Here is a 25,822-nt window from a genome sequence, read left to right as displayed (position 1 = left end):
CCCGGCGCCCAGGGAGGGGCCTGCCTGCTCCCGGAGGCAGGACGGCGCCCAGAGGACGGGACCAGCGGGGAGGGCTGGGCGGGGGCGGGGACGCGGGCCGAGGCTACCACTTGTGCGGCTCGCCCAGGCCAGGCTCCTGTTGGCCGGCGCCACGCACTGGCCGACCCGGCCAAGGACAGTCCGGAAGGAGGCGCCGGTGGGGCGGGAGCCCCATAAGTGGATTTCAGGCCGCCACCCGCGCTGGCACTGGGCACAGAGGGCAGCGCGCAGTGCGCTCCGTGCTGGGGCACCTCACCGGGTTTGTCTCGGTATCTGCCATTCTGTCCCAGCCTGGAAAACCGAGCGCCTTCCAGGCCCTTCGGAAGATGGATTCTGTTGACGTATCTGGCGGCCTTGGCGAGCAGGGTGGAAAGTTGGGTTTTGCCAGATCGTTCTGGGATCCTCTTTGTGCCGCTCAGCAAGTCCCGCATCCCGCTGGAGCAGGGTGAGTGCGTGTTGGCGCCCTGGGAGCCCCGGTGCCCCACAGCGCCCAGACCTGGGGTGGCCGCACCAGCCCCAGCTTTCTGCCATGTTAGGCACCAAGCAGCATTCTCGTTGCATTTTTTTTTAATGCGTGCGTTTCAGTGGCGCCTTTTGCTGCGGAAGGAGTTATTGCCTCCCTGCGCATTGGCTTTTTCGGGATTGGGATTGTGTTCTGTGTGTTTGCTTGTTTGCCTTTTAAACCCCGACTATTGTTCAGGATAAGCTCCGCCTGGGTGGGGAAATGGCATCCCATCACAGTTGTTGGCGAGGGGTCGAAATGTTGCCAAACAGCTGCTGCTTTGTGTTTTCCCTTTCCGAAGTCAGTGGAGTAGATTTGGGGCACGGTGGATGCGTGAAGAGACAGATAGGGCATGAAGGAAGACGGTGGCTTTAGAAAGAGCGGCTTGTCACCCATCCCATGGCACTCAGTCAGTCTCCCTTCTGACTGCCAAACTTTTATGAATATTTCTCTTGTAGAAGAAAGAAGCCTAATGAATTTAGCCCGTTTAAAAAGGAGGCAGTCCAGCTTTAACAATGGTTTGGGAACTTAATCAATGAGAAAGGGAGGGGAGGAGAAGGCGCTGACACCATAGCGGGATGTGGCTGCTTCTTGCCGAGTCAGGTAGAGAAGTGGGCAGGGCTGGGCAGGGCGCAGCTCCTGGGTGGCCGCCTTCCTACAGCTTTTGGTAGCTCTTACCTGTATTGACTGGTACCACCCGCCCTTGTGCCCTCGCCTCTGAGCTGCCTGGACCTGGCAATGGCCTTAGAGGTGGCTTGCGGCAGCGAGAGGGACAGCCTCCCTCATCTGGCGTTTTTTAAGGCTGTGTAAATATTTTGCTGAGGATAAGTGACATCAACAGAATGATATTCTGCAGAGCCCGGCTGTGCAGCGATGATAAATAGATGCAGCCAAACAAAGTTTTGATAACCGCATAGTCTCGTGGCTTGCTCTGTTTCGTTTGGTCTTTGTTTTTGTTGGTTTAGCATTATCTTGCATCCTCTGGTGTGAGAGCCCTTTATTTAGCCAATTCTTGGAAGCTTCTCTTTAGAACCCAGAGAAAAGCAGCCAGCAGAGAGAAAATAGTTCTTAGCCTCTCTTGCATCGGGCAAGATTTTCTTTGCTTTTTCTAAGGTCTCTTTCCCATCGTTTTCTAACCTTCTTTCCTTCCCTCCTTTTGAATCATAGTATTTGTGTCTGGTAGACCAAGAGACTTTAGCTAACTTTGAAAACGTATGTGGCAGAGCCTTTGTTACAGGGGTATAGCAGGGAGACAGTAGAGAGGCTAGTGGGCAAGGAGCCCCTCCCTAGGGTGGCACTATGCACCCACCCCGTGATTTTTCTTCATTTTTTCCCAGAAGAGAAACGTGGGGAGCTATACGACTTTCAGAATCAAGGATGGATCCGAAGACACAGAATCATAAGCCATAAGCCTGGTAGCATCCCAGTTTCTCTGACCCTTAGGAGCTCAGGGAAGCTACTGCCCAGTTTCAGACAGCCCAACCCCCTCCGCACAGACACACTGTATTCTACAAATGGCTATTCCCTTCTCAGCCTGACAGATGCCAACTGGGTGGATGCCCAAGGTGGCCCTGGCACTTTGAGCCAAGTCACACTGAAACTTGTGGTGCAGGGAGGTGAAGACTGTTTGGCATCAACTCAGAGGATCATTCAGCCTACTCAACGGGGCTCCTTTATTATTCAAAGAATTCAAGACCACCTGCAGGGAGGCTTGGCTCAAGAAAATCTGCTCATCTCAGGAGCAAATAAGAAAACTGTTTCCCAGGTGGTGCCAGTTGCTTGCTTGAAAGCAGGTTAATGAACACGTAGGCAAGAAGTATAAAATCAACTACATCTTTTATCCAGAAAACAGAGGCAAAAAAAAAAAAGGCAGCAAAAAAGGAAAAACAACAATAACAACCAACCAACTAAACAAGCAAACAAACAAACAAAAACCCCAAACCTGTAAGTTTGGAGGTATGCGAGGGTGTGGCCTGGAGATCTCCAGTGCCAGAGGCAAGAAGATTCTAGCTCCAATGACCCAGGAACTAGGGAGAGACACTGGCTTCCTAAATCCCTTGACTCGGAATGGAGCTATTCTGTATGTGCAGACAAACACACACATGGTCTATTCAGAAACCACAGGAAGAAAAATAGCAAGTATCTGTTCTCTGGCTCTTCCTCTAACCCTAGATTAGTGGAGAGGAGGGAAATAAATTGGAAAGGAAGCTAGCATTTGTTCTTGCCCTGTCTGCCAGGCACTGGATATGTTGCAAACCTTCTCAGTGACCCTGGCACCCTGATGAAACATTATTTAACAGATAATTCTCAGAGAAATTGTCAGTCCTGATCTGATTCCAGACTTTGGTGGTTCTGATTTAAAGCAGCAATATGTCTCTTCTGCCCCTGCTCAAAGCCCCTTATTTATTTCTCCCAAAGGCCAGCGTCGTCAACCCATACCCCCTTCATAAAATATGGTGCCTAATTAGCGTATGTGTGTGTGTGTGTCAGGGGAGGGGGGGACCAACCAGTGGAGGCATATGCATGCCAAGTAGATCCAAACCAGATCCTAACTATTGCAGATGGTGCTCTTTCATTTAAGAATACCCCTCCCCAAAAAACCTCCTGTTAGTAGATAAATGAAAGTTGAGTGACCAAATGATGGAGCCGATGGAGTGAACAATGGTGGAGAGGGAGCCATCAATCATTGTCGAGGGGGACCTAGGAGGAGAAATCCAGAGGTTTATATGTTTGATGGAGACTCATAGATTTTAGTGGCATGCCCCACTTGGTGGCCCATTCTGACAAGCCCAGGTTTAATCCTTATAACAACTACGTGAGACCAAATGCGAGGTGAAAGAGTTTTGATTCTTTACTCTCTGACAAGTACTAAATACATATGAGGAAAAGATTTATTACGTAAGTCTCTGGATCTCCTTCCAATCCAATGACAACCTTTAGACCCTAGCAATTCCAGAGCTACCAAAGAGCCAGGATTTCAATCCATAAATGAGGGGCTTCAGACTGCGGCCTCTCTGATCAGAATATGAGGAGGATCTCAGAGAATGAGGCTTTCTATGAGGGGAAAGATGGCTAATTGCACTTTTCCTATGCACAAAAGCCTGTGTGGGCTTCTGAATTAAGCTTGATTTGGGGATCAGGGTGACATCCTTGCTGTTGAGTTGGAAGCTCTTTGTCTTTGGAGAATGCCTCTGATTGCCACTTCTCCCTCCCACCTGATCATCTGCCTGGGTGCCCATCATCTCATTCTTTCTGCACTCACGGCCTCTCTTTTGTGACTCACAATTTTTGAGGAGCCTCTTGAGTCCACTGCTCCTCTGTCCTTTGATGGCAGCTGCTGAGAAGGGCATTTTGGCAGCCACATTAGTACTTCCGGATTTCACACACGACCCTTCTCTCTCTCTTGCCAAGAACACACAAAACCACATATGCGTGCACAGGCACAGACACAGGCACATGTAATTTGATCATGTTTCTGTATCTGAGTCACCAAATTAGATTGTTAACCCACAATTGTTATTGAAAGATGTCCTTGGGTTTAGTGATTTTTCTATCACATCTCCTTCCTTGAACAAACCAAAACATTTATGGTGGAGGTAGCTCAACTGGCAACTGCCTAAAGTAATGCTGGTGGTTCTTACTGGTTTCTGCACACCTATGGAGCCGGCCCTGCAATAGAGACATGATCTGTTTTGGTTTGTTTGGGCTGCTGTTACCAAACTGGCTAAGCTACATGCCTTTGAGCAATGGAAATTTATTACAGTTCCAGAGACTGGGAGATCTAGGATCAGCTTGCTATCAAACCATGTGTCTGCTGAGGGCCTCATTGTGCACTCCCATCACAAAAGGCACAAGTGAATTCTCTGGATGTTTCTCTGTGTGTGTGTCGCTGTCTGTGTCTCTGTCTTTGTGTCTCTCTGTCTGTCTCTGTCTGTCCGTCTGTCTGTCTGTCCGTCCATCCGTCTGTCTGTCTGTCTGTCTCTCTCTCTCTCTTGTGCTAGAGACTGAATCAGGGCCTTGTATATGTTAGGAAAGTGTTCTACCACTGATCTACCTCTCCTCTGGGATTCCTTTTATAAAGACACTAATCCCTTTGATGAGGGTTCTGCTCTTATGATCTAATCATTTCTTGGAGGCCCCCCACCCCTTGATCCTATTACCTTGGGGATTAAGATTTTAACAAATGAATTTCGGGGATAGCACACAAACCTTCAGATAATATATCTTTTCTGTGCATTTCTTAAATGCCCATGTTAATCTCTACTGGGCTTCTAGAACATGCCAATCTTGAGAGTTTCCATTTGTATTGTTATTATCAGCTTTAACAATTCCGTACTTATGAGAATTATTGAGCACACCCTTTATATGCCTTTTACTCCCCTTCCCATAGCTTTTTATCCTTTTACTTCAGCACTAAGAGAAATTTTTAATAGTCATGGAAATATTTTATATGAATACTGTACCATACAAAAGCCACTATTGGTACATAGGGCTATGGAGGGCTTAAAAGGCAGCTTGTCCCAAATAAGGTATGCTGTAAGTGTAATGTATGCAATGGATTTTTAAGAGTACACAAAAAGAGTGCAATACAGCTCATTCATTCATCATTTGAAATTATATTGTGATGTTGTGGTGAAATGATATTTTGAATACATTGGCCAAATGAAATAGAATTAAAGTTAATAGTGTTTGTTGATTTCAAATTTTTAATGTGACTACTAGTACATCCTAGATTACATATCTAGTTCTATCAGACACCAGTGCTCTGGAACACACTACCTGGCAAATTTGTGAGGTCATAGCACCTGAAAATATGCTGGGGGGATGGGAAGCTTGTCTCCATGACAGATAGGAGGTCTTGTCCTGACTCAGTATGCACAATGGCTGACAATAGTCGATTGTGATTTTCAGTAACTAAGGTGCCATTTGGGGAGTTCCCCACAAGGCATGCCTGTGATCCTGTTCTGAGAAGTGTGGGCTGCAAAATGTACTGCAGAAATCAAGTCAGGGGAGGGGCCTAAAGGGTAGACTAGCTTGAACAAAATGGCTTCTTCCCTTTTTTTTTATCCTTCACTTCTCCAGAACACCCAGCGTATGCTCTCATCCTTTGGAGAGTTAGCTCCTGCCCACACCACTGCTTTCTTTCACACCTGCCCTAGTAACAGCTTAAAGTAATATCTTTCTCAGGGATTTGTGCTTGGCAAATAATGTACCAAGTAGATACTGTCATGCTGAGAGTGGGTTATTTGGAGCTGGGGCCATCCTTAAAGAAGAAAAGAAGATGTACACTTAGTCATTTTCTGACAGCTTCGGGCAAGCAACAACAAAGACATGCCGTTTCTGTAAGGAACACAGAATGTTTTCAAAGAAACCCAGTATCACACAGCCCAATAGTACCACTGATAAGGCTACCTGAGGAAAGGAACCCCAGGGCTGGGAGAAGGATTTCAGCTGGCACGGTGGGATCATCTCAGCCATGGCCATGCATTCCTGGCCTCTTCCCTGGGTGCTAGGCAAGGCATGAATAGATGAGAAAGGGATAGAATAATGAACTTGGGACTGTGGTGATTTATAGGTCAGGCGCCTGTGGCTCTGGCTCCTGAGGGCGCTGCCCCCACAGGGAACCCTTGGCTGACCTCCTCAGGCTCCTCGGAAGGAGCTGCTTTTGTTTCCCATGGCAGAAGCAGACTGTTTACTGGAGCGCAGGAAGAATCCGACATTCTGGCGAAAAATAATTCATTAACAGCCAGGGTATTACCAGTTCCCTGGAAAAGCTCCTCCAGCTGCACTAGAGCAACTGTTCTTTTTCAGCAACAGAGCAAGCCTTGCTGGCAGCCAGGACTGGGTGTGTTGGGGGCGTTTTTTGTTGTCGATTGTATTTTTGCCTTTATATGTATGGCCACTGTTGCCTTACAATTCAGAGAAAGAAACAGAGGTCTGGGAGTATCTGTCTCCCTGCCTGTCTTTACAGATTCAGCCCCACAAATCTAAGCTGACTTGAAGAGCATAGGCTCCCCCCACCCCCCACTAATCATTCCCCACCTCCCAAGCTGGGGGCACTGCACATCCACATGGAATGTTCTAGAACTAAAAGAGTCCCAAGGAATCACAATACCTGCTCTTACAATCCATTGGAAACAAACTGACTAAAAGATCCTCTTCTACCTTCCCACCACCACACACACCAGGCACAACCTCCTAGCTTGGCTTTATGGAATTCTTTTGCTTACTGTTAACTGGTACAGTGGGCTAAAGTATATTATTCATCATGCCAGTTTTGAGGGTATTTGGACAGCCAGGCAAGCATAACCAAGAGAATTGGCCGCATGTTTTGTTCACCAAAGAATGACTGAATCTATATAAATAAAATGAAATTATTCCGGAAGCTTATTATATTCTGGAAAATCTGCTTTTATAAAAAGGGTTTTGTCTATTTGTTTATTTTTGATGCCTCATGCTCAGAAGGGTGTACCCAGCTAGCAAAAACATCAGAAAGAATGGCATTTCCTTGTTTTAGTTGTTTGAAACGAAACAACCCTAATTGCAGTTTAAGTGAGACACAATATATTGATTTTGGTTTTGTATGGAACACAACTAGACAATTATTTTATTTTATGAGATACTAAATTCCATCTGTTTAGACGGGTGAAATGTGCATTTTAAATGTCCCATTGTCGTGGTGTTTCTTTACGTTCCAAGATACTAGCTGAGAATCTTTTTCATGTATGTGGAAAAACAGTACATATGTCCTTAGTGAGCACATATAAACTAACCTTGTATTTTGAAGAAAGTAAGATATTTCCCTTTTGTTGGCTGCCAAGATTATGTGTGTTAAAAGTTAAGTATCTTTGGCTTTATCTGGAGTAGTTTCTCCATATTGAACCTATTGACATTTGGTGCCAGGCCAGTCTTTGTTATGGGAGACTGTTCTGTGTACTATAGGATCTTCAGAAATCTTCCTGACATCTATTCACCAGAGACCAGTAGCATCACTCTTCCCCCTATCATCAACCCTGCCAAATGGCCCATTTGTGACAAAATCACTACAGTTGAGAACCATGGGTCTAGAGCAAAATTTAATAAGTAATCTGTGATTTTCAGAAAATTCAATTTGAAATAATAAAAGACACAATGTCCCCCCTCAGAATTATATAAATATGTATAATTCATGGGGGGTAATTAATTAGCAGTTGGAAGTAGGTCATGTGCCTGATTTTAATTATGGAAGGATCTATAAGATTTCTAGTCATTGAGGGTTTTTTTTTTTTGTTTTGTTTTGTTTTGTTTTTTAACATTTAAGGCAGTCAATTGAACAGGTCATAGTTAATTGGAGGACATGTTGTGGAAACTCAAAGCTTTTTTTCTTTCTTTTCTTTCCTGTTTTTGTTTGTTTGGTTGGTTGGTTGGTTTTTCGAGACAAGGTGTCTTTGTGTAGTTGTCCTGGACTTGCTTTGTAGACTAGGTTGGCTTTGAACTCACAGAGATCCGCTTGTCTCTGCCTCCCTGACTGCTGGAATTATAGGCATGAACCAGCACGCCCTACTCCTAATTTCTTTTTTATATATACCTGATTCCAGATATGACATCAAAGCCTGTAAACATCTTCTTCCACCACCATTCCCTCCACTGTCCTTTTCAAAGCCAATGGATTTAGCCCTTTACTGGATTTAGGAACACTCTGCTCCCAACAGACACATCTCAGACTGCAGCATCCCTTTTGCCCACCACGGCATTCTGTGTTTTCTGGTACTCTTGAAAACAAAAGCCAGTGTTGGAAAGGCAATGCATATGCTGCAATTATTATGCCTTCAGATTGAGGTGCCCCTTGCCCAGACATGTTTATTTTTGTGCAGCAACACCTCCATTCGAGGAGGAGATGCCAGCAGAGGTGTTTGAGTAACAGGAAAATATGACAAATTATCACCAGGGCAAACTTTGAGCCACATTCTTTTATCTGGTGGTCCCTTGAAAGACTACAAGTAGGAGTGATGCATGTTCCAGAAAAGAATTGTGGGGGTAATCCATGTCTTGTCCATATGCAGAAAGGGAAAAACAGAATTGTGAATTCTCCTCTGTACAGGGAAAAGCTTCCCAGCTTACTCTGGCTATACAGTCTCTCAGAGTGGAATGCATGCATAGGGATGCTTGTAGAGGGCAGGTGTTCAGAAAAGAAATCAGTGAGGGAAGGCGTATTTTGTAGCCACTCCAGTCAGGCTGATCTTTTCCAGGGAGTGTCTGTGCTATTCAGAGAGGTATACACCGAAGGACACCCTGGCAGACTTAGCCAGTGAAAGAGGATGGAAAAGTGAACATTTAGTAACTGGCCAAGGCAGCAGACCTCCTTCCTTGGTGAGTTCTAGCCTCAATTAAAGAGTGTTTAGAGTCTTCTCTATTGTTAGAAAAAGAAAAGCAATAAGCTGGCAGCGATCCATAATGTGCTGGACCCAGGCAGATAAATAATTGATTTGCAGCAGGAGACACTTGGTCATTCTGAGTTGCCAGCCTCTTGCAGATCAGGGTGATGGTAGCAACTCTGGGAGAGGAAGCAGGATCATAAATCTGGGCTTTGGAGGCCAGTGGCGTGGTGCAGAGGCCACTAGGGCCACTGGTGTGTGCTGCAGAAGCAAACAGACAGGTCTGAGTGGTGTGCTGTTCCTCAAAATAATGGCAATGGAAATGGCTGTGAAAAACATTTAGACCCTTGTCATAAAAATGCAAACAGTCTTCCTGCTATAGGAAAAGGCTAAATAAACTCTATTGCAGCTGTATTAAGTAGAAACAGATTTGAAAATAGCGGGTTTTTTTTTTTTTTCTTTTTCTGAGACACTTATTTATAGCAGGTTGGGCAAAGGCTGCCACTATCTTTTGTGACTCCGGAAGAGTGTTTTCCAGATGGTCCTTGATGTTTTTTTCTTTATTAAGCTTAGCTGAACACGCCTCACTTGGGAAGGGTCATAGAAACCTGTGTTGTTATTGTTTTTTTCAGATCACAGAAGCCATTGATTGGCTAACAAATCAATGGATGGGAATGGGCTGAACCTGTGCTGAGGAATTTCCTTCATGATTTTATAAATGAGACAAATGTCAAGGAAACTCAAAGTGTGGGTGCTCTTGTAACTATATATAGCAGGGCTTTGAAGACCATACAGATCTATATTTCCTATAAATTTGTATTTATTTTTTCTAATGCAATGATTTCCTCTTTCCTAAAACTCAGCAACATCACTGTTTCCTTTCCAGCATCTAAGAATGCATGGATACATTTCAGATTGAGCAATTAGCTCTGGCTGCAATTTCTCTTCATGAAAAACAAACTCCACTAACCCTTCAACATTGAATAGGAAATTATTGAATATGAAAATACCAGTGTGAGATCATTTGTCTTAAGATCTTTTGTGGCTTATCACTTGATGCTTTTTGAAGGAGAGAAACAGGGTTATTTTCTGTCCTTCCAGATGGGACACACCCATTCCAGGACCTCCAGCTTGGTGTACATTTTTTTTTTGTAGCTGAGTAGCTGGACCTGAGGTCAGCAGAACTATCTGGCTATTTTTCTTAGTGCTAAAATCTCTTTGTGGTGGATCAAGATAGCCAATGACATTTAGGTTTCAATATCTTTAGTTAACAAAGTCAAAAGTTATCCCATTCTTCTGTCACCTATTTTGTGTATATGTGTATCTGTGTTCATACACACAGATGATTGGGCATTTGAATGTGCATGTGCATGCATGCTATTGTCCTTACATGTGTATGTGGAGGTCAGAAGACAACCTGGGCTCAGGTACCACCCACTTTGGGTTTTGAGACATACTTGCTTACTGATTTGCACTAACCAAGCAAGCTAAGTTAGCTGGACAGTGAGCCTTAGAGACCCCCCTCCCCTGTCTTCACCTCCACAGCACTGGGATTACAAGAGCACCCCACCATGCTCTGCTTCTTTAGAATGTGGCTTCTGGGGATCACACTGAAGTCCTTGTGTACAGGTACTTTACTGAGTGAGCACTCTCTCCAGCCTATATAGCACATTTTAAAAATGGTTGTATTTTATGTTTAATCGTGTGTGTGTGTGTGAGTGAATGTGCCCACAGAAGCCAGAGGCATTGGATCCCCTGGGTCTATAGTTACAGGCAGTGTAAGCTGCCTAATGTGGGTGCTGGGAATCGAATTCTGGTCCTCTGCAAGAACAACACACTCTCTTAACCACTGGGCCATCTCTCTAGCCCCCATCCTTCTTATAAAAACATGTTGCTTATCCACAATATTAAGAAGTTAAGGATTCTTCCAAGGAGACAGTGTATCAGGAAGCCTTTGTTAAACTTCCTAAACTGGAAAGGAAAAAGAAAATAAATAAAAACATGAGCAAGGGGCCTGGGGCTGTGGTTGGAAGTCCATTACTCATCTCTCCTGATCTCTGACCCATAGAGAGCTAGTTCTGCCTAAATCCCATGTGAAAGATGGAGTTACCAGATGAATTTGAGGGCACAGTTGGCCCGTCACACAGTGACATCTGAGCATGCAGCTTTCACCCTTATCTTTGGTCTAAATGCCAGAATTGCTGCCAGTTCCCATGGGCTTAGATGCCCTTCACCTTCTCTTCAGCTCTGCCCACCACTGCTATGAATACAAACTTCAAAAGCACGCCCCATGGCCTGGCCCTAGCCTCTGCCTTGCTCTGACTGATTTGTGCTTGCTCTCTTAACTGCTGTTCCATGGGCTGGTGCCAGCTTCCTTTTGCTAAAGGGCTTATCAAGTAGCATCATCGCAGCTGAAGGCATGTTCCTGGGGAGAAAAAGTAAGACTTCACATATGAAGCTCTTCCTCCATTTTCCTTCTCGTTATAGATTCCTGAGTAGCCTTCAATCAGATGTCCTAATAGGCTATCTCCATGTTGTACAACTGGTTTGGGCTGGGTTATATTTAGTCTTTGTCACTAAACTCCACAATGTCTGGAACAGCCAATGTAATGACATTAGACTTAGGACTTCAGGGGGTTTTCCCACTAGAAATATGCCCAGGAATTCTTGAAACCTTCTTGTTAACCCTTATCACCCTGGAGTTTAGTGACAAAGAAAAAGATTGACAGACACAGAAAGAGGGGGAGGGAGAAAGGGAGATGGGGTAAAGAAGAGAGAGGAGGAGGACGTGGAAGAGGAGGAAGAAAAGGAGGAAACGAGGTTTTCTGGCTTTAAGAGTAACTAACTGCAAACTTCTCATTTCTCTGAGTCAGGATGCCTCCTCTTGGGCCTGCTAGCAAGAAGTAAATACTACCTTAGCACAACACTCTTGCCTTGTCCTGTCAATAGCAGCTGCTTACAGAAGCTCTGAAATTTGTGACAGAAGTGCTGAAGCTAAAACCCGCCTTAAGCAGTGTAGTTTGTCCAGCTCTTTACAAAATAGCTCCAATGATTACTCAGCAAATCACAAGAGCCATGGTGTTCCCTGTCACCTGCCAAATTCCTGCTACAGGTTGGACAGTGGCACCAAGTGATTTCCACGTTATATCATTTCTACGAGGTGGATATTTGAAGGCCCATTTTCAAAGAGTTGTGCTTGGAGTTCAGAAAGGGTTAGTAATTGGCACAAGTTCATACCACTCACAGACAGTAGAGCTCAATAGAATTGTCTTTAGCAATGGAAGGACGCTGCACTGCTCATTCTAGTAGCTGTTACCCATGAGCACAAGAAAGGTGGCTAATGTGACTAAGGCCTTAAGTGTTAGTTCTGTTCACTTCGTGTGGCTTGGAACAACGTCACTGGACACTGAAATACTGCAAGGCACTGATTCCATGGCCATACTCTACCTCTCTGCTCTCTGCTTCATGTACCATATGGAGTCTTCCTCCCTCCTGATCCAGAACAGTTCATCCTTTCCCGGGAGCTCAGTGTGCTCTAGTCTTCACTTGAATCACCCCATCCTCATCTGCATGCTGCAGATGGTGGCAGTCCCTAGCTCAGAGCTTCCTTCCTGCTGTTGTGCTAGGGAGTTGATCCCTCAGCCCAGCCCCACCTTTGTTGGCACAGCAGCTGAATTTGGTGACTCCCTTTGACAACTGTTCTAGAAAGTATTGACCTTACTGTGGACAGTTGGCAGGGATGGGGTAGTGGTGAGGTGGTGGTACGCATGTTGTGGAAAGCCAGGCACTGGATGGAGGAAAAGAGTCTCTAGGAATGGTCTGAGCACCCTGGTGAATGGGGACACACCTTGCCAGAGTGGCCCATTTGCTGTCCCATCTGCTGCTGTCTGTGATCAAATGGGGACACAATAGAGAGCTAGAAAAGAAGAGTGAAGCCAGTAAGACAGAAAAGGAACATGGGCTCTCCTCCCCTCCCCCTTAGTACTTCTCTTTAATGGCAAGCCTCCATTTTGGAGGTCAAAAGCTACAAGCCCCAGGGCTGAAAAGGCAGATGTGGCTGGCCTGTGTTGACTTTTTATCAACCATATTTTGAATCATACTGGTTTGAACTGGTAAGGCTTCTCTTGTTTAGAAACAACAGGTGGAAAGAAATAGTTACAGTTTCTTATAAAACTAAGGGCTAATGCAGCTTTCTTAGGACTAATGTAGTAATGTGGAACCATCATTTTCCTAAGTATGAACAAATCTGCTTCCCCCCCAAAAGAATCTATACTCGGTTTCTTTCTTTCCTCTCTGTGTCTTGCCCTGTTTTTTCCTTTCTTTTTTGATTCTGGTTTTTGTGTTTTGAGAGCAGAACTCATGTGTCATTCCTGTGGCTTGGTCTCATACCAGCATTCATTCTCTTGAGCCAAGCGGCACTTCCCAAAGCCCATTTGAATCACAATCTCTGACAACCCAGCTTTTCCTGGCTCCTGACAGTGGACCCCTAGCAGCTAGATGCAGATAGTATGTAAGTTCTCAAGGCCTCCTTTCCACTCTCATAGGGTGCCTGTCCCCATTAATGGTTAAATGTGAAGTTCATGTGCTTTTGAGTAATTCCATCTTCCTACCATTTAATTCTGAGCTTCCTACCCATAAACAGGCTCAGCCAATGAGAACACACCTATGAATCCCACAGCCAGGACCTCTCTAATCTTTGTCACTGTCATTCACCAAGGCCTTGATTAGTGAACACCATCTGCTTTCAGCTCCCTCATGGGATTTGAAGCATAAAGTTCTTCACCTTTCATCAATACAGGGCTTTTCTGTGCTTGCTTCAAGTGCACTCTTACCTCTTTCTTTCTATGGATGACCAGCAGCAATGCTCTACCCTCTCCTTTATCTCTTTCCAACACTTCTGAAACTAGAGGTGAAGGAGTTTACATTCTCTAAATCCAAGGTGCATTGAAAGCACCTGACCAAAATCTAATATATGCCCTTCTACTTAGATGATATCTTATTTGTTAGGAACATTTTCTTTTGTGGATAAGGAAACCATGGTGGCCAAAGGGTAGCTTCAGAACTATGCAAAGAAAAGATGGCCAGGCGCAGATCATAATGGTTCTTGTTAGTGTTGATCAAAAGCTTAGACTTCATCCTGAGCAGTTTCAAGGAGGCCAATGGCATGAACTTGTGTATTTGATCTTTACTGTGGTAGGGAATGAACCAGGGCAAAGGGGTGTGTGTGTGTGTGTGTGTGTGTGTGTGTGTGTGTGTGTGTGTGTGTGTGTGTGTGTGTGTAACGAATAGGCCCCATTTCTGTGATCCAAGAAGGGAGACAAAAAATAATAGAAACAAAATCACTCAAGGTGGTGGGGTGAGGGTTGAATCCAGAAAAATATTTAATAGGCTATCTCTGGGCTTTGGGAATAGTTGGGGTTCTAGAACAAGTTACAACATTCTGACTTCTATCTTGTAGACCCTTTGGTGGTCTAAGGAACTCAGAAGGGAGATAGTGTGTGCTTGTGCAACACCACCTTCCCTTTACAGTGAAGAGTAATGGAAGCCTAGTCTTAGGTTGGTCATAAAGTCTTGGAGTGACCTATATCATCCTTTGAGCCCCTAGTTTTGAATAAGATAGGATAAAAATAAATGAATGGGTCAGAAGAGTCCTTTAAAAATACTCTGGGTCATAACCAAATTGGACAGACATGGGCATAACCAAGAGCACCTGTCTTTGGCAACCTTAAATAGACTTTACAAATACATATATTTTTCAGCCTCTTTAAAAGTGCAGACATGTAAATGATCTTATTGGTTCAGGCTTTGAACAGGCCCAGCTAATAAGAGGGAGTTGGCTGATGGCCTACCACTAGCATGACTGGCCATCTGTCCTATATTTTTTCCCTCTGATTGAGAAAGATTCCTAGGACACGAGACTTTCAGTTTCCAATTCCAGACAGTCCCAAGCAGACCAGGAAGAGTGGCTCATCCCTCACTTTTCCCAAGGGAAGCACTGCAACCTGAACAACTGAACTGAGTGGGGTCCAAGGAATTGAGACAGTTCTGTCTGGGGATTTGGCATAGGGATGTCACCACAAAGCAGAAAGGGAGTTAGGGAGTAGGAAATGCAGGAACATATCTCAAATCCTTTTATCTATCTTCTTGGTTCCAAGTGAAATGCTTCTTTTGCAATAGGAGCCTGAAAAGTCCATTCTTCTCCAGAACCCAGAGTCCTTGTCATTAGCCTGCCCTTCTGAGGCCTTGTTTGGACATTTCAGGTGGATTTCAGGTTGAGTGAACAAATCCTTTGGAGCCTACCAGAATCTAGGGCTTGCAGATTTTTAATGGACATAGGACTATTTTAAGCTGGGCCCTGATTGAGAAAAACAAGTTTCATTAGATAGTATGTTTCTACATCTTTGAATTTGTTCTTAGAAAAGACTTATCTTTATAGGCGCACCAAAAAGCTGGATCATCATCAGCATTCAACCATTCAGACCTTTATTTCTAAAGTGGCTATAGCTCTCCACTATTCACAACTCTCCTGAAACCAAATTACAATTTTGAAGTCTTCAAAATCCTTCATTCTCCACCCCATCACAAGTATTTCTCCTGCAAAATGAACCTCAGTAAACAAACAGAAAACATGTTGTAAATGGTAGGGTGAGGGAACACTTGAAATAGGAAGCTAATGAAATAGATTTTTCCCCTTGGAGGCCTGGTATAAGCCTTCGACTACATTTAGAATACCAGGAAAATACTGGAAGAAAGGAGTATCATATATTCCATTGTATGAGAATATTGTGTGTGTGTGTGTGTGTGTGTATCAGTTAAACATCAGAAAAAGAAAAATTAAAATATACATCAGAGGGAGGCAACACACTCATCTTAGAATACCAGTTCCTTCTCCTGAACCCTCCACAGTAGGAATAAATGGGGCAGACACCCTAGAGCAACTCCGTTCCAAGGAATATGAAAAAGTAGAAAATAGGAAAAGGAATAAGATTCTCCTGCTCACATGCCTCAGATAGCAAAGTGGTGACAAAAGCCGCAGTGGGACTCGGGTCTTCAGCAAGACACAATCCTTTAGGGCACTATAATGGCTTAACATGAGCCTGTGGGTGACAATGAGCTTTTTCATTTATCTGTGTTCTTCCTTCTATATCACCCTGTGAGGAATGGACATTAGTCAGGGCAAAATTGCCTACAGTGTATTCTTCCCCAGGCATAAAGGACACAGTGAGTGAAACCTTAAATCATAGCATCAGCATTTTACAAAGGTTTTCTAGTTCACATATAATTTAAAGAGGTCAAAGGTTTGAAGTAGTGGGGCAACAGAGCTCCCTCCTCCCTGGATAATGCTTCATTTGGGATACATTGGCTATATAGATGTGGAAAACCCTCAAAACCATCCATCCTGCATGTTTATTTTCAGGTTTTTGTCTAAAATCCTGAGAGATTTAAAAAAAAAAAAAATATATATATATAATATATATATATATATATATATATATATATATATATATTATATATATATTACTAAGTCTACACCTTGAAGAAGTTCCACAAAGAACATACCAGTGTCACCATCACCCCAGCGGAGACAAGGGCTGCACCAGCCTCCAGAATTTTTTTATTGTTTGTTATGAAGTGTTGTGTTTCATGGCCAGGCCTCACATCACAGGCCTGGCTTGCCTGGAACTCACTACGAAGCTCAGACCGGTCTCAGACTTGTGGCAATTCCCTTGCCTTGGTATCTTTGGTGCTGGATTTACAGGCATGAGCCACCACACTCAACTTGTAATTGTAATTTGGGACATGAGTACTAACCGAAAGCAAAGGCTTTACAATTTCTTTAAAGAGGAGAAGAGGAAAGACATTTTTGAAATGCTTTGTTTTCTGAATCAAGGCTATTAAGCTACAAGTTTCCAAACTGGGCTCTTACTGGTCTAGGATTTGTGGGTGAACGGCCTCTAATGCCTGGGATTATAGCCAGGGTATAAGATAGTCACCTGCTCTTGGCCACACCTCTATCAAAGGCAGCCACCAAGCTTTCCTTATCTGCCTTATCAAAGCTACTGTCAGATCTTTCAAAGCTACATGGCCAGAAGCACTGAGCACGGGACAACAAAATGGCCGATAGAAACCCAAATGTATTGGCCCTTTCAAAAGCAAGGCCAGGCCCAGTCACTAAAATTACATGTCTGATGTGGACATTTTTCTCCAACTTCCAAATGAGATTATGATTGATTAATTTCCCATCCTCACAGGTCTCGTCATATTTCTCTGTGTGCTTTCTGCTCCTTTTTCTTTTTGCTGCAGGAGGCAAACGGCACGGAGGCAAGAATAAAGCAATGGAACATACATCGTAATGTGTCTGGAGCAGCATCAGAAAAGGACTTATTTGTTCTCCTGGGCTGTGGAGTGCCGAGTGATTGAATGCTCGCCAAGCTGTCAGTTTTATGAAACAAATTCCCTAACCCCCCTTGGCCCAGAGCTTTGCTCAGTCTGAGATGGAAAAGAAATAACTTTTAATAGAAAACTCATTGCTAAAATCTAAGATAAGATTTCAGAGTTACTTCTCTCCTAAGAATAAAAAGAAATATTGAGGCAAGCATTTGATGGTGGAGAGGGGCACAGGCTATTAGGCAACCTTATTTTTTTTAGTTCTTGGTTAGCACACTGTTAATAAAAATATTTAGACTTTTGTGATGCATAATGCATTTTTATTCCTAGTGAGCTGGCCTGTTTGTATATACAGATGTTTCCTGTGGTCTTTCTATTATAGCTGCTATTTGTCCTAAAACAATATTCCAAGCAGGAAACAGAATCTTATGTTAAGAACCTAGGTCCCTCACAGACTCTGTTGGTTTGAGTAAGAATATTTTCATTTTTAGGTATAATACTTAAGAAACTGGGGTGGGACTCACTTTTTATTCAACAGCATGGAAAACACTTTAATAAAAAGCAAATCCAAGGAATGCAGTATATGGAGACACTAGACAGTTCGTCCCTCGCCTTTGAGATTAAACCTGACTGATGCATCCAGGCTTGTTCATTGCTGAAGGGCTGCATGGCTTTTCTGTCTCCTTTCTCACTCTGTCAAGCCACCATGAGTAATGTCTGCCCTTCCATCCAAACCCTCAGTGTGTTCAACTGGGTTTCGGAGCCTTTCCACAGCATTGTCCTCCCAGAGACGCAGCTCCATTTCAGCACCGAGAACGCTGTGGCAACACAGCTCACCAATTTAGTTTCTTTGCTGCTTACGGAGCCTGTAGAAATAAATTAGAATAAAATGCACAAGTAGGTGTTCTAAGGAAGAAAAACGAGGTTTTACACATCAGCACTTCAAAAACAAAGAGGTGACCCTGTCTTAATTGAAAACTGGCAGAATGCCCTAATGAAAAGCCAGGCTTGGGATTCAGTCTCCCATATCTCCTCCTGCAGCTACCCCTGTGAGTGGGAACTCTGAAATGATCAGGCAGCGTGTTCAAATAAGATATCATTCAATGTGACTACACAGCAACACATCATCCTGTGTGCCTGACTTGCCAATGGTTGCCTAAGTACCAGGAAATGAAAGGATGAATGCAAAGAAGTCTCTCTCCTCTGTTTCTTTGCAGTTGCTAGTCTCTTTAACTTCTCAGTAATTTTATGATTATTAGGTCAAGATATACTTTTTAAAATTAAATATAGAAAAATAATAGGAGGAGAGTATCAGTCATAGTCCTGCCACCAAAAGAGTGTCGCAATCATTTTTGTTTTATGTCCTTGCAGTCTTTTTCCTCTGCACATATATCCTTTACCTTCTCCCAGAGCTTGAAAATATATCCTACATTTCAAAGTCTCCTTGTAATTAAATGGATGTACTTGAAAATTCTGCACACACACACACACACACACACACACACACACACATACACACTCACACACACATTTTCCTATTCATCAGCATGAAGAATGGATCTGTACCTGGCCTATTGCCTCTCCTGTATGACCAAAAGATTTAGCAAATGAATTCTCCCTTTTCTGTCACCAATACCTCAATATTGGTGACTGTCCAATCCCTCAGCACCTTGAACAGCGCCTGGCACCTAGCAGCTTCTTAGTAAATACTGTTGAATTAATGATGGAAAATGACAGTTCACCCTCACCGTACTCTCAGAGTGTGCACATTGTCTCCCTAGGCTAACTTCTTCTCACCATCCTTGCTACCTCTCCATAGGAGTCAAATTGAGCTGAAACTATCTCTTGACAGACTGGCTCTGCTCCCTCTTATTTTCTATGTCAGAAAGTAGTAAAAGGAGGCAAAGCCCAATTTTTGGAGCTTGACTGATCCAACTCTCAGATCAGTACATAAGGGAACAAGTGTCTTCCTCTGGGCCTCAATACGCCTCTATCCAACAGGCAGTGGTGATTTCTGTCTGGCAGGATGACTGACAAGTATGTGCAATGCCTGGTTTACAGGAAGGATCCAACATCTAAAGCTACTAGTATTTTGCCTACTTTCTTTCTAATGACAGCATAAAGAGTGCTGGAGATCCTGGAACATTACCCTTTTTTCAACATGCCCACTCATTTAATCTGGTGATTTCTGGTGATCAACTTTGGTTCTTCTTGACAAATAAATCAGAGAAATAGCAAAGAACTGAGGAGTCTTTCCAATAATCTGTTTAATGACTTTCTGTTGTGATTACGCATGCTTCCTCCACAGCAAGCTATCAGCTACATTGCCCCTGTGAGCTCCTATAGGTAAATCTCTCACCAGTTAGTACATGTGCCTTCCATCATGCTGTCCTCAGTCTGGGACCCATGGTGCCTGTTTCTACAGGATTATTCCATATATACTGATTCAGTAGGTAAAGGAATGAAAGCATGTACCATATTGTACACATCTTTCCCTGATATCAACTACTCATATGGCCTTTCTGGGATTTTCTAAATAAAGAGAAAAAATTAAAAACAATCAAAGCTTGGAATTATATCCTAAGCACATGAATCTATAATGTAAGCCTCTGACACACAGACACAGAAATAGTGTTTCTGCCAAGTGCTGGCTTAAGGAGAAAAAAATGACACTTCCTCTTAGTTTTGATGATTAAGTCCATGGATCCACTGGGTAGCATATGAAGTTCTTTTGATGGAGGAGTGGCAACATGTGTGCAGTTGTTTTTTGTCTGCACTTTTAGCTTGAGTTATATGCATGCTGGCATCTCTCATACAAAATCTGATGAGCTGGCATTTATTTTTGACAGCTTCACAAATCTTACAAAAGTCAGAGTCGGGGGCTCACATTATCTTTGCATTCATCTCAGATAGTGGCAGGACAACCTTCATAATAAAGAGAGTCTTTAAGAGATGCTTTCTTAGAGTTAATAATAATAATAATAATAATAATAATAATAATAATAATAATAATAATAATAATAATAATAATAATAATATATCAGTAAAGAAAAGAGGCAAGCTTCTCAGAGCAAAGGCTTTCTTATATTATCAACCTTTCTGAGACTGGCCACAAATAAACACACAGCTATTGAGGTAGGTTTCTTCCCTAATTCACTGTGGCAGTGATTGCTGGTTAGGTGGCAAAGCATATTTTGCCCATCTCCCTTAACACTCAGTTAGACTATATTTCCCATCCTCCCACGTAGTTGCATGTATAATGTGTGCCTGAGTTCTGAACAAAAGAATGGAAATGGGGATCATATGTGCACCTCTGGTTCAACCATAAGCATTTTCTAGGTTTTCTTCTAAGCTCTTTCCTTATCTGATGGCTGTCAGAGATGGGGGAAAGTCTCATGAACATCTTGGAAACTACTTTCAAAAATACTTGTGCCTTCTCTGACTAGGGAGTGTCATTTTATGACATAACTGCCTGATGTGGAGTGCTCATCCTGGACTGTCACAAAGCATGAAATAAATTTCCATAATTGAGCCATTACAAGTTTGGATCTATTTGTGAGATAGCTTTCCCTGTCTTTACTAAGGCCTTATTGGGTTTTGTCTTAAAGTGGCAGCCTGTTTTTAAGGGCAAAGGCCTTTACTAGGAATTGTATGCATGCATATATCAAGAATTATTATAACAGTAATAATCCTTTCACAAATTATGCAAAGCTACCCTCCCCCATTTTATAGCTGTAGATACAACTCCAAGTGGCTAAATATTGCCCACCACAGTTAGCACAAAGAAGGGGAACTGAAGTGGCTCTTTGATGAGGCATATTAACAATGGAAGAAAGGGGAATACTTGTCACATTACCATGAGCCACAGCTAGTAAATAGTGGTACCCACTTTTGAATCTTCTGCCTGACTTCAGAGTACAGTTGCCTCTGAGAACCAATAAACATAGACATTTAAAAATGGGTGGGGACTGTGTGGGGAACTCTTAGAATAAATGCTTGCCTGCCTGCCTTTCTTCCTCTCTCCCTCCCTCCCTTTCTCTCTTATTTCCTCACTCACTCCTTTCCTTTTTCCTTTCCTTGAGATGGAAATCTCATTTAGCCCAGGCTATCCTTGAACTCACTGCGTAACCAAATCTGACTTTGTACTCCTGATCCTCCTGCTTCCACTTGCCAAGGGATGGGACTGTAGGTGTCTGATGCTGTGCCAAGCTCTTTTCTTTCATCCTTTTGAAAAAGAGTCTTGCGGAGTTTTCCAGGCTAGCCTGGAACTCAGTGATCAAGCTGCTTTAGCAAATGAGTACTAGAACTACAATACCAGCAAGCCTGGCATTTATTGTATATTTCTGATTGGAGAAAGTAACATTTTGGGGCTTTCATAATCTCCTTGGACATTTTCCTCTGTTAAGACTAACCAACCTGTGTCATATTTGGTCAATATTCTGTGTAGTAACCGGTGATATCCAGTATGTCTTGATTGACATTGAGGTTGTTTCTAATCCTCTTAATGTAAAAACGCTGTGACAAACGTTTGTACAAATACGTGGGGGTAGATTCTCCAAAGAGAAATTGTGTATTCTAGTTTGGTTTCTGTTGCTGTGACAAAACATTCTCATCAAAAGCAACTTGGAGGAGAAAAGGTTTTATTTGGCTTACAGGTTACCATCCATCACAGAGGCCAGCCACAGCAAGAACTCAAGACAGGAGCTTAAAAGCAGTAATCGTGGAAGAATGTGGCTTACTGGCTTGATCCCCAGAGTTTGCTCAGCTACTTTTCTTATATAGCCCCAAAGGAGCTACCCACAGTAGGCTCCACCCACCTACACCAATTACCAATTAAGAAAAGGTCCTATGGACATGGCTTCTGGGCCAATCTGATCAAGACAATTCTTCAGCTGAGGTTCCCTGTTCCCTGGTGTGTGAAGTTGATGATAAAACTAACTAGGACATTGTGGTTACTCTGAGAATTCTATTTTATTACCCTTTATTTATTCAGAAGAACCAGATAGGCAACAGTTGTGGAAATGGAATCAGTGGATTTAGTTCTCCAAGATATAGTAACTTAGGACACTTGGAGAAAGGGTGTCCAAAATATATGAGGGCTGCAGCCATGCTCAAAGCCCATGCTATAGAATAACAATGAGGAGACACAGATATCCCAAAGGGAGAAAATGCACCTTTCATATATTTGTTGTCTTCTTTGCATACTTCTGGCAATCCAGCCATCATTGTCTGGAAGGTCAGGGCTGATCTAGGCACATGGATGTGAAGCAAGTCTTCTTACTGGCAATAGCCTACAGGATGGAGAGGGAGGGAGGAGAGTGTCTAGGTTAGCTGTTGCTACAAGATTGCTGTTGAAGCTGAAGCTGAGAGTTGCGGCACACTCACTTCTCAGAAGAAGGCATAAACCTGATGTGTCTGGACAGATTTCATGGTTGGTAGGTAGCTCCAGGCAGATGGTTTTATGTGCCCGGCTGGGTGTGCTCTGAGGTATCCTGGTCCATGAGGGTTATTCCAGGAACTATGGTGATGGTGATGATAGTGATGATGACAGTGGTCATTGTTGCAGAGAGAGGAAGGAGATGATTATTCAGACAATGCTGTGACAGCTCAGAGTGGACTCTGGGAGGAGGAGCAGGCCTTGCCCCTGTTGTGTGTAAGTAAGTGTGTGTGTGTGTGTCTGTGTGTTGTGTATCAGAGAAAGAGAGAGAGAGAGAACCATGCACAAGGGCTGTATATCCAAATGTTCTTTATTCTGTATATGTAATGAGTACATGCTGTTTGTGTCCACTTAAGGTATGCTGCAGTAGAAGAATGGAGAGTGAGTCTATGTGACATTGTAGGCTAGTGTAGAATGTGGGGTAGAATGCCTGTGGATGGAATGAGGTATGAATATGTATATCTTTTTAAATTTTAATTTTACTAATTTATTCAGATTATAACTCAATTGTTATCCCATCACTTGTAGCCTCCCATTCCTCCCTCCCTCCCACTTTCACCCTATATATCTTTTTAAAGGGGAGTACATTCAATCTCCTACACCACTTGTGGTACTTGCCAAATATGTGTTCATTTTGAAGATTTTTATTCTGCCTTTACTGTTGTCTGTGCTAACAAAAAGATGCTAGCTTCACCCAAGAGAATCCTTTTAGCCAGGTTCTTCCTCAGAAGGCCAAGATACAGTGAAGGGCTTAATTTCCCTTTGGTCACAGTTAGAGAGAGGGAATCAGAGCATCCTCCAGAGTGGCCTGATTTTACCCAATCATTCTTTCAACTTATTATTCCATTTTATTTTCTTGTTGAGATGTACTTAACAAATAAAATATGGTGGGGTTTGATAGTAATCTAACCTAGGCCTTTGCATATGCTAGGCAAGTATTCTACCACTTGAGTACACAACTGTTAAGAACTGAGGGCTTCTGAGTGCCTGCATTTTCCACCCATCTAACCATCCCCAAATCAAAAGAGTCTAGTTCCAGAACTCCCCAAAGCTTCCCTGAACCCTACTCTAGTCAAGATCTTGTGAAAGCAGACATTATTCTGATTTCTGTCTCCCTGCGTTAGTTTTGTCTCTTCTATATTTTTGCATAAGTGGGATCATGAAGTGTGCAGCCTTTTGTAGCTGGCTGTTTTCACTTAGATAATGCATGCGAGGCCGAGTGTTGCTTGTGTTCAGAGTTTCTTCTTTTTTATTACTGCATAGTGTATTATGTGGATGCTTCACAGTTTGATTATCCATTCTCCTGCTGATGGACATCTGGGTGGTCTCCAGTTTGGGGCAATTGGAAATAAAGCTGCTATGAATATTCTTGAACATGTCTTTTGGTAGCCATATGTAGAGCTTTCTTAATGTTCCCTGTGATAGCATTTGACAAATGTAGAGCTTGAAAAAAAAAACCTTGCCAAAAATCAAAGAGCAACAACAACAAAACCCCTGAATACCTCAGTAGGCTTCACAGAAAGAATGAAGCAGTTGATTGTCTTGAAACTGACTATGTCTCTCCCTTGGGAGACAAGGACATTGCAGAGGGAAAGATTAAAGCCTCTTTAGGAAACAGAGCTCCTCTGCAAAGTAGACACCATCTCTGGGGATTTCCGTAGTTATGGAACCAGTACATACAGTGATTAATTACTCCTTGGATGAACACTGGGGTCTTTGAAAGAGCCAGTGGTTGCTTCAAAGTCCATGGGTTGTGATTTGGGTGCTGATGCCAATATGTGCTTATTGGATGATGGTTACTCTTGCAGCTCTACCATTACACTTCAGGACTGGCCCTGAGGTCCATGCGTAGGACAAGCAAGATCACTGGAAGCTTATGACCCCAGGAGCAGCCCTCATCCGACATTGCAATGATATTGTAAGACAAATGCCCTGGTTTCTTACTCCTCAGATCAGAGAAGCCTGAGGTTAAATTCCAGTGGCCTGGAGCCTTATTGCCTATAGCACTTAGCTACTCATTGACACCTTCATTGGCTACCTTCCTTTCCTGGCTTGGGTCCCCACTCTTCCACAGGCACTTCTTGATAGTCTCATGTACACTAGATACACTTGGATCTTAGTGTCAGCATTTGATTTGGGGGATTTCTTCCAAGTACAACTATACTCTGTTTCTGAGGAAAAATGTTCTCTAGCATGGCACCTGCTCTAGGGTTAAGTCATTGCCAGGTATCCTTTGACGTGGTGAAGTTCGTGATTGGTGACTGGCCTGGAGAGGCCAATAATAAATACTATTTAATTTACAAGCTGCAATGAAGGCAGACAGGTTTGGTCCCACTGCTCCTTGTCACTGTCACTGCCAATACTGTGCACAATGGATGCATGACCACAGAAAAGTGTGGGGAAATGGAATCACTTAAGAAATGGGGGATTAGAAAGGAATAGGAGGAGTGGAGGTTGGGCATGGGTCCTGTTACTCAAGATTCTAAACCTAGCAAAAATACCTTATTAAATCAAGAACAAGAATTGTATCTCTGCCATGATAATCATTTCCTTAGAAAATGAAGCAAACACAATCTGATTTATTGAAGGCAGAAATCTTCTTTCCTTCTCTCACCCTATCCCTCCCTCCCTCTCTTCATCCCCCGTCTTCCCTTCCTCCTTTTCTCTCTACTTTCCTGCTTCCCTGACTTCTGTCTTTCTCTAGTTTGTTTTTTGTTTTGTTTTGTTTTTATTTTTGTTTTTCGAGACAGGGTTTCTCTGTGTAGCCTTGGCCATCCTGGACTCACTTTGTAGACCAGGCTGGCCTCGAACTCACAGCAATCCGCCTGCCTCTGCCTCCCGAGTGCTGGGATTAAAGGCATGCGCCACCACACCCGGCATCTAGTTCATTTTTTGAGACAGGTTATAATATAGGCCTGCATCGCCTGTAACTCACTTTGTGCTATGTAGCCAAGGCTGCCCTCAAACCTCTAATGTTTCCTATCTCTACTCCCCAATGGCCAGGATTACAAGTATGTACCACCATACCCAACCACAGCACAGGGGACTCTAGAATGACTTTTTTCTATTTCATTTTTCCAAAATGCAGCTATAATGTAGATA

The 25,822-nt window shown here is 43.2% G+C and overlaps 1 protein-coding gene across 2 annotated transcripts in view; it reads left to right on the top strand.

Annotated features, from left to right (window-relative positions):
- Positions 1 to 25,822, top strand: part of Rai2 (retinoic acid induced 2) — a 67,358-nt gene that overhangs the window by 328 nt on the left and 41,208 nt on the right. Inside the window, exon 1 of one of the 2 annotated variants that reach the window (XM_051142333.1) lies at positions 103 to 484. The exons of the other annotated variant lie outside the window; for it this stretch is intronic. The gene's annotated coding sequence lies outside the window, so the exon portion shown is untranslated. Of the gene's footprint in view, positions 1 to 102; positions 485 to 25,822 lie in introns of those variants that run through there. 2 annotated transcript variants of the gene reach the window in all.

Source organism: Acomys russatus, chromosome X (genome assembly GCF_903995435.1).
Source record: "Acomys russatus chromosome X, mAcoRus1.1, whole genome shotgun sequence".
Lineage (NCBI taxonomy): Eukaryota > Metazoa > Chordata > Mammalia > Rodentia > Muridae > Acomys > Acomys russatus.
The sequence above is the reverse complement of the archived record's forward strand: the minus strand, read 5'-3'. Positions and strand labels throughout refer to the sequence as shown.